Raw genomic sequence first — 14805 nt, forward strand, 5'->3', positions numbered from 1 at the left:
CGAACGAACTTGTGCATCCACACTGAAGAAGATGAATTTTTTGTCCATCTAGGCAATTAGATGAGTCCTGTCCCATCTTCCTGTCTGTGTTTCCATATATTCCTCTCCTCACCGATTCCACAGGACCCTTTCGTTTCTTACCTTGCCAGTCCATCTAATTTTCGACGGTCTTCTGTGGCACCACATCTCAAATTGGTCTCGCGGTTCTAGGCGCGCAGTCCGGAACCGTGCGACTGCTACGGTCGCAGGTTCGAATCCTGCCTCGGGCATGGATGAGTGTGATGTCCTTAGGTTAGTTAAGTTTAAGTAGTTCTAAGTTCTAGGGGACTGTTAACCACAGCAGTTGAGTCCCATAGTGCTCAGAGCCATTTGAACCACATCTCAAATGCTTCCATCCTTTTCCGTTTCGGTTTTCCCACAGTTTATGTTTCACTACCATACAATGCTGTGCTCCACATGTACATTCTCAGAAATTTCTTCCTCAAATTAAGGGCTATGTTTTGTACTAGTGGGCTTCTCTCGGGCAGGTAAGGCGTTTTTGCCAGTGCTATCCAGCTTTGTATGTCCGTCATGCTGCAATATGGGTTATTCTTTTCCATATGTAGCAAAACCCCTTAACTTCGTTACTTCGTGCTTCGCGATTATGATTTTAAGTTTCTCGCTACTCTTATTTCTGATATTTCTCATTACTTTCACCTTTGCTCTACTTATTATCAGTACATATTCCTTACTCATTATACTCTTCATTCCATTCCATTCAACAGGTCCTGTTATTCATCTTCACATTCACTGTCGTTACCTGGTAATTTTACAAAAGGTAGAGATACGTAATTGTAGAGCGTTTTTGATTCACCTGCAGTGGACACATTTTGTTTATGAACTGTGTGTCTGCGTCCTATGTATAATCATTTCACGTAGATGATTGTGGGTGCAATGCAGTGTCACATCCGCGTTCTTAATACCGTTGAACGAGAGAAGAGAAAGGTGAAACACTGTGTCAGCACATAATTTTCTTATGTAGAACAGCCAAAGTAAAAGCCCCCATCTGACTGTCGGATTAACATCGATAGTGCCATATGCAGTCAATACAAGCACAACTGCTTTGAAGTCAGTAACTAACTCCATCTCAAAGTCGTCTCTTGAGATTTCATCCCAGCTCTAATATTCGTTCCCAATGGTAAACACAGAGCCTGATGATGTTCCTGATATCTGCGCACTGTTTATGGTGGATGAAGGCTGATTTTATGCTTCACCACACTCTTCATATTCACTCTGACCATAATTTCCACCAAAGGTGGCGGGTATCTGGCGGATTAATGCTGCAAAATAACAATAAACTCACTACTTGACTGACTAACATTTTAACATTTTATGCTACTCCGCACTGTTACAGAATTTTCGCAGCATGCTACGTAAAAACTTTGTGAGCGCTAAACAAACGAAGCGCCCGCTACGACAACTCGTAGCGAACTCCTTTGCGCCCTTGTAGGCCATAAGCCAACCTAATTCCAATTATTTCTGATGATTCGTTCATGTTTACAGTCACTGCTGTACACTTCAGTGAAGCTGCACTTCCTGTTTCCTAATCATCCATTAAGGATCTGGAGATTGGTGTGTCGGCCAGAGGCCAAGGCAGTATTGCCATCTAATGGCTGCTAATGCAAAGGATGAAGTCGGGGTGCATCAGCAGAGCAAGGTCTTACGTAGACTGCTCCGGTAAGCAGTTTATTTTTAGCCAGAAGATTTGCATATGTAGTAGAAAGGCCGCTAATGGCATAATACCCAATGAGATACCGCTGGGGTCAACTTCACGGTCTCTACACAGCGGACATAGTGGATTTCTTGTCTCATACAATCACAGAAGTCTTTATCCTCGTCTCAGCATGCAGAGTAATAGCGTTGAGGACACATACCTCCAACTGAGTTAGGACACGAGCTACTGCACACATACGATTTCGTCAAGTGGAATTTCTGTCTCATTTCAAATACCACAGCACACCGGCGACCGTCAGTAACAGGGGGTTATTTACAAAGTTCTGGTTATCATCGAAGGGGCAGTCCATTGGAGTGCGAGCTGGTGAAGTATTTCCGGTAGAATCTTATATCACCTAAATCAACAGTTACGGGGCTGAGATTCTTGGCCAAGAGAAGTCTACTAGTATCAAACATCGGCCTTAATTTGAGGAAGAAATTTCCGTTCGTCTGGAGTACAGCATTGTATGGTAGTGAAACATGGACTATGGGAAAACCGGGACAAAAGAGAATCGACGCATTTGAAATGTGGTGCTACAGACGAATGTTGAAAAGTAGGTGGATTGATAAAGTGAGGAATAATGAGTATCTCCACAGAATCACAGAATCGGAGATGAAAGGAATATGTGCAAAACACTGAGAAGGAGAAAGGAGAGGATTACTGGACATCTCTTTAGAATCACGGAATGGCGTCTATACTTCCTTGGGACTAGAGTTTGGAATGCATTCAGCAAATAGTTGAGGACGTAGGTTGCAAGTGCTACTCTGAGGAGGTTGAGAGGATTTCGTGGCAGGCCGCATCAAACAAGTCAGAAGACTGATGAGCCCCCCCCCCCCTCCCAAAACAAAACAAAAAAAAATCGGGACTGTGATGTAGATCAAGGTTTCAATGGTCCTGCACAAACCTGATGATTAGTATAGGCCTGTCCAGCATAGTGGTACACTCAGCAGTAATTAGGCCTACGTAACTGTCCTGAATTTTGTGTGTCTGGCACGCACTGAAACTCCTAAAATTACGGAGGATGTTCCGATGGCAAGCTCCGTCATTGTTTCTGAAAGAGAATATGGTACTCCAGCTGACACAAACGCTGTATGAATCCACAGCATTTTTTCGTTCACCGACAGAGGGAACGTCGATGGAGGAGGATTGACGCATGCGCAGAGCGCCGAAGGAGAGAGAGTAGCAGCAGACCGGCGTGCCCGGAGTTATACGAGTACACGTCACGGTGACAGACGCACATGTACAGACAACTTGGCCAATTATGGAAGTTAGTGATGTTGTACGAGGTCCATGATTAATTTGTTGCTAGCGCAGTCGAGCAGATGTAATTTCGATGCATTGCTCAAGCGCTGCCTGCGATATGTAAGCTATAAGAGAATCTGAGACCAAAGAGCAGTGTTGACTGCAGTAGGAACTGTGTAGCAGTAGGAGTAAGCAGTTGCTAGCGAGCATTCGTGTCTGGTGTATCGTGTTGGCTGGACCGGTGGTGGTGGAGCGATGGCGGATCCTGAGCGTTGTAGTACAAGGTAAAGGCAGCGTCGCGCATATGTAGTACTGTTATATCAAGTCCCATGTAAATGTTTTTTTAAAAAAATCTGTTAATAATAATCTTTCTCATAAAAAGTAACTTTTGACAGTCATTCATCTCAATTTAAAGAATTCACTAATTTCTCCAATCCATGGTCATCCCGATTATTGTAAAGAAAAATCAGTTGTTTCTTTTTATACATGACAAATCTATCGGGCAGCATTGCACAGAGCTGCGCCAGAAAAAATTGTTATAGGAGCAGATATATACGAGTTATACGGCGACCTAATTGAGGTAAGATTTTCAATTTATTCAGAATGAATTTTCAGGGCCATGACGCAGCAAGCTGACGTCCAAAATTTACCAGGTTAAATTCAGTCAATTATTGAATGGTTATAAGTGAGCGACAATTTTATCGAGAGATTTGTCACGTTGTATTATTGGTAGTTACGCTAAATGTCAAAGCTATACATATTTTCACTGTTGGGTAGTTACGCTAAGTGAAAATGTTATTTATATTATTTTTTGCTGTTGGGAGGTTACGGAATTTATTTTGTGGAGAGGTTACAATGTTATCTGGTACGAATGGGCACGTGGGACAATGGTGTGTGTCATCCAAGAACGCCTACAGACTGGGTATGGTGAAGAGGTTATCCTCATTAAATGGTTGGTCCCTGGCGTTGCATCTTCAGAGAAGATCAGGTTCGCTATTAGGCTAAAGAAACCAGGGCTCTTGAGTGAAGGTGTTGTACTGTTGGACGATAACGCAAAACCTCACACAGCAAGGCACTAAAAGGATGACACACGGCGATTCGGATGGTAGAGATTGGATCTTCTCTGCCTACAGCCCCGATCCTGCCCCATCGGACTTTCACCTCTTCCCTGCATTGAAAGTCGCACTCTCGGGACATTGCTTCCAAACCAATGATGAGGTGGAGCAGGCTTTGTGACAATTGCTTGCATCACAGGTTCACATGGCCCAGAGAACTATGGGATTTAACAGCGGAGGAGAACTTAGAGCTACTTAGACCTAACTAACCTAAGGACATCACACACATCCACGCCCGAGGCAGGATTCAAACCTGCGACCGTCCGGCTGGCAAAGAACTGGAGAATGTACATAATGTATAGCCTTGAAGACCAGAAATCTGAATTTGTGAACTGGATCTGAAAACCGAACTGAATGATCCAGGTATAAACTAGAGAATCGGATGTAAGAAAATTGTGACTAATTGTAGTGTTCAAGATGATCCATCCATGACAGATAAAGTCCATGGAACGCCTGTTAGAGTGGAACATATACCGATGAACCTAGACATTATAGCCGCTGTCCGCCGCAGGACGGACTGCTGTTTGGTGACATTGCAGTAGGGTAAGGAAAGTATATAAGCGAAGTAGAGACGGATATGGAATGGGCAGAAAACGGGGAAATCCGTTGACGTACGAGATTTGGACAGAGGGTTAAAATGTTATGGTCCGGCTCCTGGGAAGGAGCATATCATAAACGGCGAAGATGGTCGGCTGATCCCTTGTTGCTGCCGTGAACGTGTATGAAAATTGATTGAAGGACGACGAAAAAACGAGCAGGCGTTGGATGTCCACGTCTCATGACAGAGACTGAATGTTCCATAAAGTAGGCTAGATGGTGATCTGTGGCAGCTCTGATGGCAGAATACAATGCTGGTGCAGGAGAAGTGTTTCAGACACACCATGCAGTGTACGTATTGAAAATTGGGTTCCGCAGCAGACGTGTTGGGTTCCGCAGCAGACGTGTTCTCATATCGACGATTGCAGCGGCCAGGGGATCATCGAGATGGGACAAATGGAAACTTGTCCCCTGGTGCGATGAATCACCTTTCTTTGTAGAACAGGTGTATGGGTCCGTCCGGACACGTCATCATCCACGCGAACCGCTGCTCGAACGCGCTCTGCGCTACAGCCACGGGCTGGTGGAGACAGTATTGTGGTTTGAGGGATATTAATTGGGCTTCCGCGACACCTATGGCAGTAATCAAAGGCAACATAACAGCTGTGGACTAGTTATTGTGGTCAGCCGCACGGTTGATGTCTTCCGCGACGGAGCTGACATCTTCCAACAGCATAACTACCCCGTCACAAGGACGTAAACGCGATACAGTGATTTGCGGAGCGTTACAAGGGACTCTAGTTGATTTCTGGGGCACCAAATTTAACTGATCTCAATCTGAAGAATTCTACCACTGACACTATCAGACTGCAGATTTGCACCCACAAAGCTCTGGCCCGTAATTTATGGGAATTGCTTGACATGTCCATAGACTTTCGGTGCCAAATAACTGCATAATCCTACTGGGCATTCATCGGATCCGTGTAAGAGCAAAAGCAGATTTATTGAGTTCCAACGGTGGACCAACACGTTGTTAAGCAGGTGGTCATAATTTTTTGCCTCATCGCTGTGTGTGTGTGAGTGGGAGGGGGGTGGAGGGGGGGAGGAGGGGGTAGGCGGCGGTGTGTGTGTGTGTGTGTATGTGTGTGTGGACTGAACAGGGATAAGACAGTTTCAATAGTTTCGCAAATGCAGCGGTCAATCTACTTGTACTGTCAACTGTGCATTCGCTATTGTCTCCAGTAGTGTAGAATCAAAGGTTACCCTAGGAATGAATTTTGTCTTGTATGAGATATGTGTATGCTTTTAGGATGCCGGTAATGAAATTAATATAGCCTCATTATTGTGGTAACGTTTATAATACCCACTGCCCCAGCTACAAGTGAAGAAATTTATCTTGACTCTTCAGTGTGAATACACAGTTAAAAGTGACCAGTATTGAGGTGACAGATTCAACAGGTATAATTTGGTAAATATTAATAATAGGAGGGTCACTCCAAAAGAAATGCACACTATTTTTTGTAAAAATTCAGTTTTCATTCTGCATGTGTGAAAGTCTTACAGTGTGTAGATACATTTTTCCCGCTTGTTTTAAACTTAGTTCAACCTGTTCCCGTGAGTGGCGCCGTCACAGCATGTCTTCAAGATGGCTGCTACACTTGAACTTCGTCAGAAGCAACGTGCTGTCATAGAATTCCTGTGCTGTGAAATCGAGACAGTGGGAAACACCCACAAGAGGTTGAAAAAGGTGGAGATGCTGCTGTCGATCGCAGTACAGTTAGTCTGTCGGTAAGCGGGTTACGTGATGAAAGCGCCCACGGCAATATTGAAGATTGTCCTCGCAGCGGCAGGCCTCGTACTGCACCCACTCCAGACAATATGAAGAGTTAACGAATTGGTGACTGCTGACGGGCGCATCACAGAGAACGAATTGTCACACTTCGTTGGGATAGGGGAAGGAAGTGTTTGCAGAATAGCTCTGTGCCAGGTGGGTTCCCAGGATGTTGACAGTGGCTCACAAAGAAACAAGAAAAACGGTATGCAGCTAACTTTTGGAACAGTACGAGAATGGTGTAGATGAATTCCTTGGAAGAATTGTGACAGGTGATGAAACAAGGGTCCATAATTTTTCACCAGAGACGAAGAAGTAATCAGTGGAGTGGCCTCATGCAAATTCACCCAAGAAAAAAAACATTCAGAATCAGACCTTTTGCTGGAAAAGTTATGGCTATAGTGTTTTGCGATTCCGAAGGACTCTTGCTTGTGGACATCATGCCAAGAGGAACCACCATAAATTCCGATGCATGTGTGACAACACTGAAGAAACTTCAAGCTCTACTGAGTTGTGTTCGACCACATCGGCAAAAGGAGGATGTTTTGCTGTTGCACGACAATGCACGGCCACATGTCAGTAAAAAAACCATGGAAGCGGTCACAAAACTCGGATTGACAACTCTGAAACACCCGCCTTACAGTCCTGACCTGGCTCCATGTGACTACCATCTCTTTGGGAAACTGAAACACTCTCTTCATTGAACAAGGTTTGAAGATGACGACTCCCTTTTGCACGCTGCCAAACAGTGGCTCCAACAGGTTGGTCCATAATTTTACCGTTCGGGTATACAGGAGCCAAGGTGGCGTAAGGCAGTTGAGAGGGATGGAAATTATGTGGAGAAATGAAAATATTGTTCCTAAAGGATGTATCTATACACTGTAAAGCATTCAAACATGTAGAATAAAAGATGGATTTAAAAAAAATAGTGTGAATTTCTTTTGGAGTGGCCCTCGTAATGATGATAATATAACGGAAGAGCTCGTACCCTGTTAAGTACATGTCGTCTGGCACCACATCTGCTATTTACGAATCTGTCCGTTTTCAACTGGCTCTGTGCTTTACGGGACTTAACATCTGAGGTCATCAGTCCCCTAGATCTTAGAACTGCTTAAACCTAACTAACCTAAGGACATCACACACATCCAAGCCCGAGGCAGGATTCGAACCTGCGACTGTAGCGGCCACGCGGTTCCAGAGTGAAGCGCCTAGAATGGCTCGGCCACACCGGCCGGCCGTGTCCTTTTTAATTATTGAAGAAATTTCTCAAAAGAGTCTGGAAGAGCAGATTCCGCTCCGGATCCTGCTCACACCAACCGAACACAAGACCTCCAAGTCTCAGTCACGCATAGTCAGTTCTACGTAACGAAGGAGAGTAGAGAAACAAAATGTCAATGTTTCTTAAACATGCGGCGATGTTTGTGAGAGCACTGGTTCAAGTCCCTCGGGCAAACGCTGGCTTCCGTGGCCGACTCATCGGCGGGAACTTTCCATCGGCGTGGCCCTCAAGGTCCGTGTGACCAGCAGGGACACCCAGACGACCTTCTCAAGTGCACTCCAACCGCAGGCCGGGCGCTATGCCCGCTGCGACTACTGCGCACAGCTCAGTGAGGAAGTGACAGGTCGTCTCCTCGCAAGCACCGATTCGTAAACATGACGGTGCGTAGTTTCCCTTTTGCCTCATTAGAAAAAGGCACAACGTCCTGCGATCCGAAAACAGTCGGTCTTCTTCTCTACTGTCGGTAGGATTTTATGTCAAATTCCGGTTCCCCACCCGTCAAGACTGACTGGGCTAGTCGATTAGCAAGTCAGCTGATTGGATGAAGGCAAAGTTATGCCGCCTACTGTAGACGGGACCAGTATATTAAAATGGTGTTCGAAGCAACTTAACGTCAATGACTTTTGCAGTCCTGCTAGCAAAATTTCAGGCGACTAGAAAATGACAATCAGCTTAACAGCTCATTCATCGAAGTTGCTAACAGGAGTAATACACAGAAGAATGGAAAATAAAATATAGGATGTGTTAGGCGACAATCAGTTTGTGCTTAGGAAAGATAAAGGCACCAGAGAGCAATTCGGACGTTGTGCTTGATAATGGAAGCAAGACACGTTCATAGGATTTGTCAAATGGTGCAAGATATTCAAAATTCTGAGAAATATAGGGGTAAGCTGGAGGGAGAGACGAGTAATATGCAATGTGTACAAGAGGTAAGAGGGAATAAAAAGTAAGGACGACCAAAAACAAAGTGCTCGGATTAAAAAGGGTGTCAGACAGGGATGTAATCTTTCGCCCCTACTCTTCAATTTGCACACTGAAGGAGCAACGATGGAAATCAAAGAAAGGTTCAGAAATGGAATTAAAATTGAAGGTGAAAGGATATTAATGATACGATTCGCTGATGGCTTTGCTATCCTGAGTGAAAGTGAAGAAGGATCACATGATCTGCTGAATGGAATGAACAGTCTAATGAGTACAGAATATGGACTGAGAATACATCGAAGGAAAACGAAGGTAATGAAAAGTAGCACAAATAAGAACAGATAAATTTAACATCAGGATCCATAGTCACGAAGTAGATGAAATTAAGTAATTCATCTACCTAGGCAGTAAAATAACCAATGATGGACGGAACAAGGAAGACATCAAAAGCAGACTTGCAATGGCAAAAAGGGTATTTCTGACCAGGAGGTCTACTAGCATCAAACATAGGCCTTATTTGAAGAATGAATTTCGTAGAACGTATATCTGGATTACAGGTAGACTGCGGGAGAACGGGAACATAGGAGAATCGAAACATTTGAGATGTGGTGCTACAGACGAACGTTGAAAATTAGGTGGACTGATAAGGCAAGGAGTGAGGAGGTTCTGCGCAGAATCGGAGAGGAAGGGAATGTGTCGAAAACACTGACAAGGAGAAGGGACGAGATGACAGGGTATCTGTTAGACGTCAGAGAATGACTTCCATGGTCCTAGAGGGAGCTGTAGAGGGCAAAAACTGTAGAGGAAATAAGGGGGTGAAATCCATCCAACAAATAACTGACGACGCACGTTGCAAGTGATATAAGATCAACTTGGACGCTGTGAATATCAGAGTAATAGCAACAGGCCACAAGAAGCATTTCCTCAGTTATAGATGAAGGTAGGCATATATTTTTAATTAAGAGAAACTTCAAACTTCAAGTATGTACCAGTGTGGATGATGTAGAGTAGTGTAGCAGCAATAGCATTAAAGGTAGTTGTAGCTGTAGCCAGTGGGGAAACCACGAGTTCTTCTCTGGCTGCTGATAACATATCTAGTAATGTAAGATGGAAGATATTCACTTGAAACTTGAGTTAATTCCGTTTTTTAAAAAAAATTATATCCTATTTTTCAAATTTTCTGTTCTATTTCTACATTAGTGTTACCAATGGTAGCTGTTAACATGATATATACTACATGCGTAGTATAAAACATAGTATGCTACCATGATTAACAAATAATTAAGGTCTTTTAGAGTTTCCAGATAACTGGTCTAAAATTCGTAATAATAAATTGAACTCAACTGAATTGATCCATAATCCCCAACCATTACCCTCTTTTCGCTGTTCTGTTTCCTAATGGTACAAGGGAAGAATAATTGTTGCTAAACCTCGGTCCTGATTCTGATTTTTTGTGATGTTCTCGTCGTGACCATTTCGCAGAGCACGAACTTATTTGCTCCCCGACTGTTGCTTGAACGTAAGCTCTCGGAGTTTAAAAAGCAAAACCTTTGGAGTTTGTTGAACTTGTCAATGATGTCCTCACGCTTAATCGACGCAGATCTTCCTTGGATCTTCTGTATCTCTTTTATTAATCTAACCTGGTAAAGATCCCTGGTTGGTGACCAATATCTGGTGATCAGTATTCAAGAATTGGTTGAACAAGGCTCTTGTGCGCCACTTCTTTCGTGAATGAATTACATTTCCTTAAGATTCTGCCAATGAATCTCGGCCTGGCGGCTCTTTACCACCGTCTGTTCAGTTCACTCCGGATATTTAGTACTTGATACAATACTTTGTGCAGCCATTGGTTGCTGTGATTTGTCAGCAACAGCGTAATCGGACGGTAGCGGACCTCTTCGCCACTACGTTGCGTTAATTGGCGTTAAGGCTCACCTGCCAATCCCAACACCAGTCCTCAATCGGTCTGTACGCTTTTTGCGTTTCGCTACAAACGTCTCTCACTCCCTACAGGCAGCGGCTTCGTCAGCAAATTGCGTCAAGTAGTCTCTTAAGTTATACACCAATAATTTCTGACATTATCAGGAATGGTGAACGTGATCTTTACATAATTTGCTAAAATTTAAAAGAATTTTCTTTTGCAAAGCCTTTTAACGTTTCCTTTACGTTAGTTCACTTGAGAAGTTCGGCCACGTTGATTCCTAGGCGATCCACGTCCTTGTCTTCACGTGTCTGTTCTGTAACGTTCAGCTCCAAGTAATTTTCTAAAGAAAACATGTAGTATAATCTTACACGAATCCATGTCTCTGTTTTAATCGCATGACTGTTCGTTTCTGTAGCCGGCAACTACAAGCCTCCCGCTATTACAATAGCATGACCAGGACACCAACTCACGATATTCTATCCGAAGCGTTCGTGCTTTACAGCTCTTGAGTCAGGTCTTCTATAGAAATATCCTATTACCACATTTGGCCCATCTTTGATACTTAACTGCACACACATTATACACACGTCAAAAAAAGTTTTACCTAACCCCGGTTCCCAGAACTCCTGAAAATAGATGTTGACTGTGGATACTGATTCACTGACACTCCCTTTGACTGCTCAGACAAGTCACTAAACCCGCCCAAAGGTGTAAACAACAATGCATGAGCAGCACCTATTGGATGGAGGGGGTCCGACAGAGGATCAGTTCCAGTAATTCCACCAGGAAGGAGGTACCCAGCTCGTGCTGTCTGTATTTCAACCATGCGTAGACGGTCCATGCCGTGGTTCGATCGCGTCCGCGTTGTTACTTTGTGCCAGGAATGGCTCTCAACAAGGGAAGTGTCCAGGCGTATCGGAGTGAACCAAAGCGATGTTGTTCGGACATGGAGGAGAGACAGAGAGGCAGGAGCTGTCGATGACATGCCTCGCTCAGGCTGCCCAAGGGCTACTACTGCAGTGGATGAGCGCCACCTACGGATTACGGTTCGGAGGCACCCTGACAGCGACGCCACCATCTTGAATAATGCTTTTCGTGCAGCCAAAGTACGTCGTGCTATGACTGAAACAGTGCGCAACGTCCATGGCGAGGACTACCTCAGCAAACATGACACAATGCAGCGCGGTACAGATGGGCCGCACATTATGCCGAATGAATCGCTCAGGACTAGCATCAAATTCTCTTCCCCTATGAGTGTCACATATGCCTTCAACCAGACAATCGTCGGATACAACCGCTCGCTCACCGATAGATCTGTACCTACAGATTGGAAAATTGCGCAGGTCTCACCAGTGTTTAAGAAGGGTAGTAGGAGTAATCCATCTAACTGCAGACCTATATCATTGACATCGGTTTGCAGTAGGGTTTTGGAGCATATACTGTATTCAAACATTATGAATCACCTCGAAGGGAAAGATCTATTGACACGTAATCAGCATGGCTTAAGAAAACATCGCTCTTGTGCAACGCAGCTAGCTCTTTATTCTCACGAAGTAATGGCCGCTATCGACAGGGGATCTCAAGTTGATTCCGTATTTCTAGATTTCCGGAAAGCTTTTGACACCGTTCCTCACAAGCGACTTCTAATCAAGCTGCGGACCTATGGGGTATCGTCTCAGTTGTGCGACTGGATTCGTGATTTCCTGCCAGGAAGGTCGCAGTTCGTAGTAATAGACGGCAAATAATTGAGTAAAACTGAAGTGGTATCAGGTGTTCCCCAGGGAAGCGTCCTGGGACCTCTGCTGTTCCTGATCTATATAAATGACCTGGGTGACAATCTGAGCAGTTCTCTTAGGTTGTTCGAAGATGATGCTGTAATTTACCGTCTAGTAAGGTCATCCGAAGACCAGTATCAGTTGCAAAGCGATTTAGAAAAGATTGCTGTATGGTGTGGCAGATGGCAGTTGACGCTAAATAACGAAAAGTGTGAGGTGATCCACATGAGTTCTAAAAGAAACCCGTTGGTATTAGATTACTCGATAAATAGTACAATTCTCAAGCCTGTACCTGGGTGTTAAAATTACGAACAACTTCAGTTGGAAGGACCACATAGATAATATTGTGGGGAAGGCGAGCCAAAGGTTGCGTTTCATTGGCAGGACACTCAAAAGGTGCAACAAGTCCGCTAAAGAGACAGCTTACACTACACTCTTTCGTCCTCTGTTAGAATATTGCTGCGCGGCGTGGGATCCTTACCAGGTGGGATTGACGGAGGGCATCGAAAGGGTGCAAAAAAGGGCAGCTCGTTTTGTATTATTACGTTATAGGGGAGAGAGTGTGGCAGATATGATACGCGAGTTGGGATGGAAGTCATTACAGCAAAGACGTTTTTCGTCGCGGCGAGACCTTTTTACGAAATTTCAGTCACCAACTTTCTCTTCCGAATGCGAAAATATTTTGTTGAGCCCAACCTACATAGGTAGGAATGAGAGAAATCAGAGCTCGAACAGAAAGGTTTAGGTGTTCGTTTTTCCCGCACGCTGTTCGGGAGTGGAATAGTAGAGAGTATGATTGTGGTTCGATGAACCCTCTGCCAAGCACTTAAATGTGAATTGCAGAGTAGTCATGTAGATGTAGACGTGTTTGGAGGCAACCCGGTCAGGCTGAACGCCTTAGATACATGTCCAGCTAGTGCAACAAGGTGGAGGCTCCCTGCTGTTTTGGGGTGGCACTATGTGGGGCCCACGGACCCCGCTGGTGGTCATGCAAGGCGCCGTAACTGCTGTACGATACGTGAATGCCATCCTCCAACCGGTAGTACTACCATATCGCAGCATACTGGCGAGACATTCGTCTTCATGGACGACAATTCGCGCCCCCATTGTGCACATCTTGTGAATGACTTTCTTCAGGATAACGACATCGCTCGACTAGAGTGGCCAACGTGTTCTCCGGCAGGGATGGATTGAAAAGGGCTGTTTATGGACGACTGACCCACCAACGACTCTGAGGGATCTACGCCGAATCGCCATTGAAGAGTTGGACAATATGGGCAAACAGTGCCTTGATGAACTTGTGGATAGTATGCCACGACGAATACAGGCATGCATCAATGCAAGAGGACGTGCCACTGGGTATTAGAGGTGTGCAGCAATCTGGACCACCACTTTTGAAGGTCTCGCTGTATGGTGATACAACATCAAATGTGTGTTTTTTATGAGCAATAATAAGGGCGGAAATGATGTTTACGTTGATCTGTATTCCAATTTTCAGTATAGGTTCCGGAACACCCAGAATCGAGGTGACACAAAACTTTTTATGATGTGAATTTCGTATTTGGAATCTGACTAGATATTATAAATTTTTTTACTGCAATCAATACGCTTGTGTCAGTATATTCGAATGAGAATTTGGGATATTGCTGTGATTGACTTCTGGCTTCAGCCAACTTTCTGTTCCTAGCACTATGTGGGTTCCTCATTGTCTCCTAAATGTGCGAAACATATATATATATATATATATATATATATATATATATATATATATATATATATATATATATATATATGAGGTCAGTAATACTAGTCTTTTACTAGGCGTATTTTTCAAATCTGGGACATTTTTGATGTGAAGATAGTGAAATGTAGTCTCGAAATTACAAACGTTTTCAATTTTAGTTGCGGACGAACTGAAATCTCTAGAGAGTTATTAGCGAACGGTTTTTGATGAGATCGGTGTTAATTACCTCACAAGCCCTTTTCTGCATAGATCAGTTTCTCGGTTTCTAATGGCCATACGCTGGAATTCATAAGTGAACTGCGTTCAAAAATTGTGCAAGTAGTGTCATTGTTAATTTAGGACAGTAGCTACAAAACGTTGTTACCATCTTCAGAAGTACAGTAAATGCTGAATAAACAAGAAATAAGACACTACACTGTCTTCATACTAGCAACATTTTTTAAAAAAATGGCACCTTGGGAAATTATTTTCTGACTGCTGAGGGATCAGTTAAATAGAAAGCTGTTTTAGTTGCGCTCTACATGTTGTACAACACACGAGAATTGTCCGTGAAGCTGCCGTTCTAGCCAGACTGGTTGGAAATGGAAATGCCACGGTCAGTGTATCGGGATGCGCCACTTTTCCACCTGTCTCTCTGAATGGAAAGTACAGACAGACCGACAGACAGATAAGGAAAAAAAAGAT

This window comes from Schistocerca gregaria, chromosome 4 (genome assembly GCF_023897955.1).
Source record: "Schistocerca gregaria isolate iqSchGreg1 chromosome 4, iqSchGreg1.2, whole genome shotgun sequence".
NCBI lineage: Eukaryota > Metazoa > Arthropoda > Insecta > Orthoptera > Acrididae > Schistocerca > Schistocerca gregaria.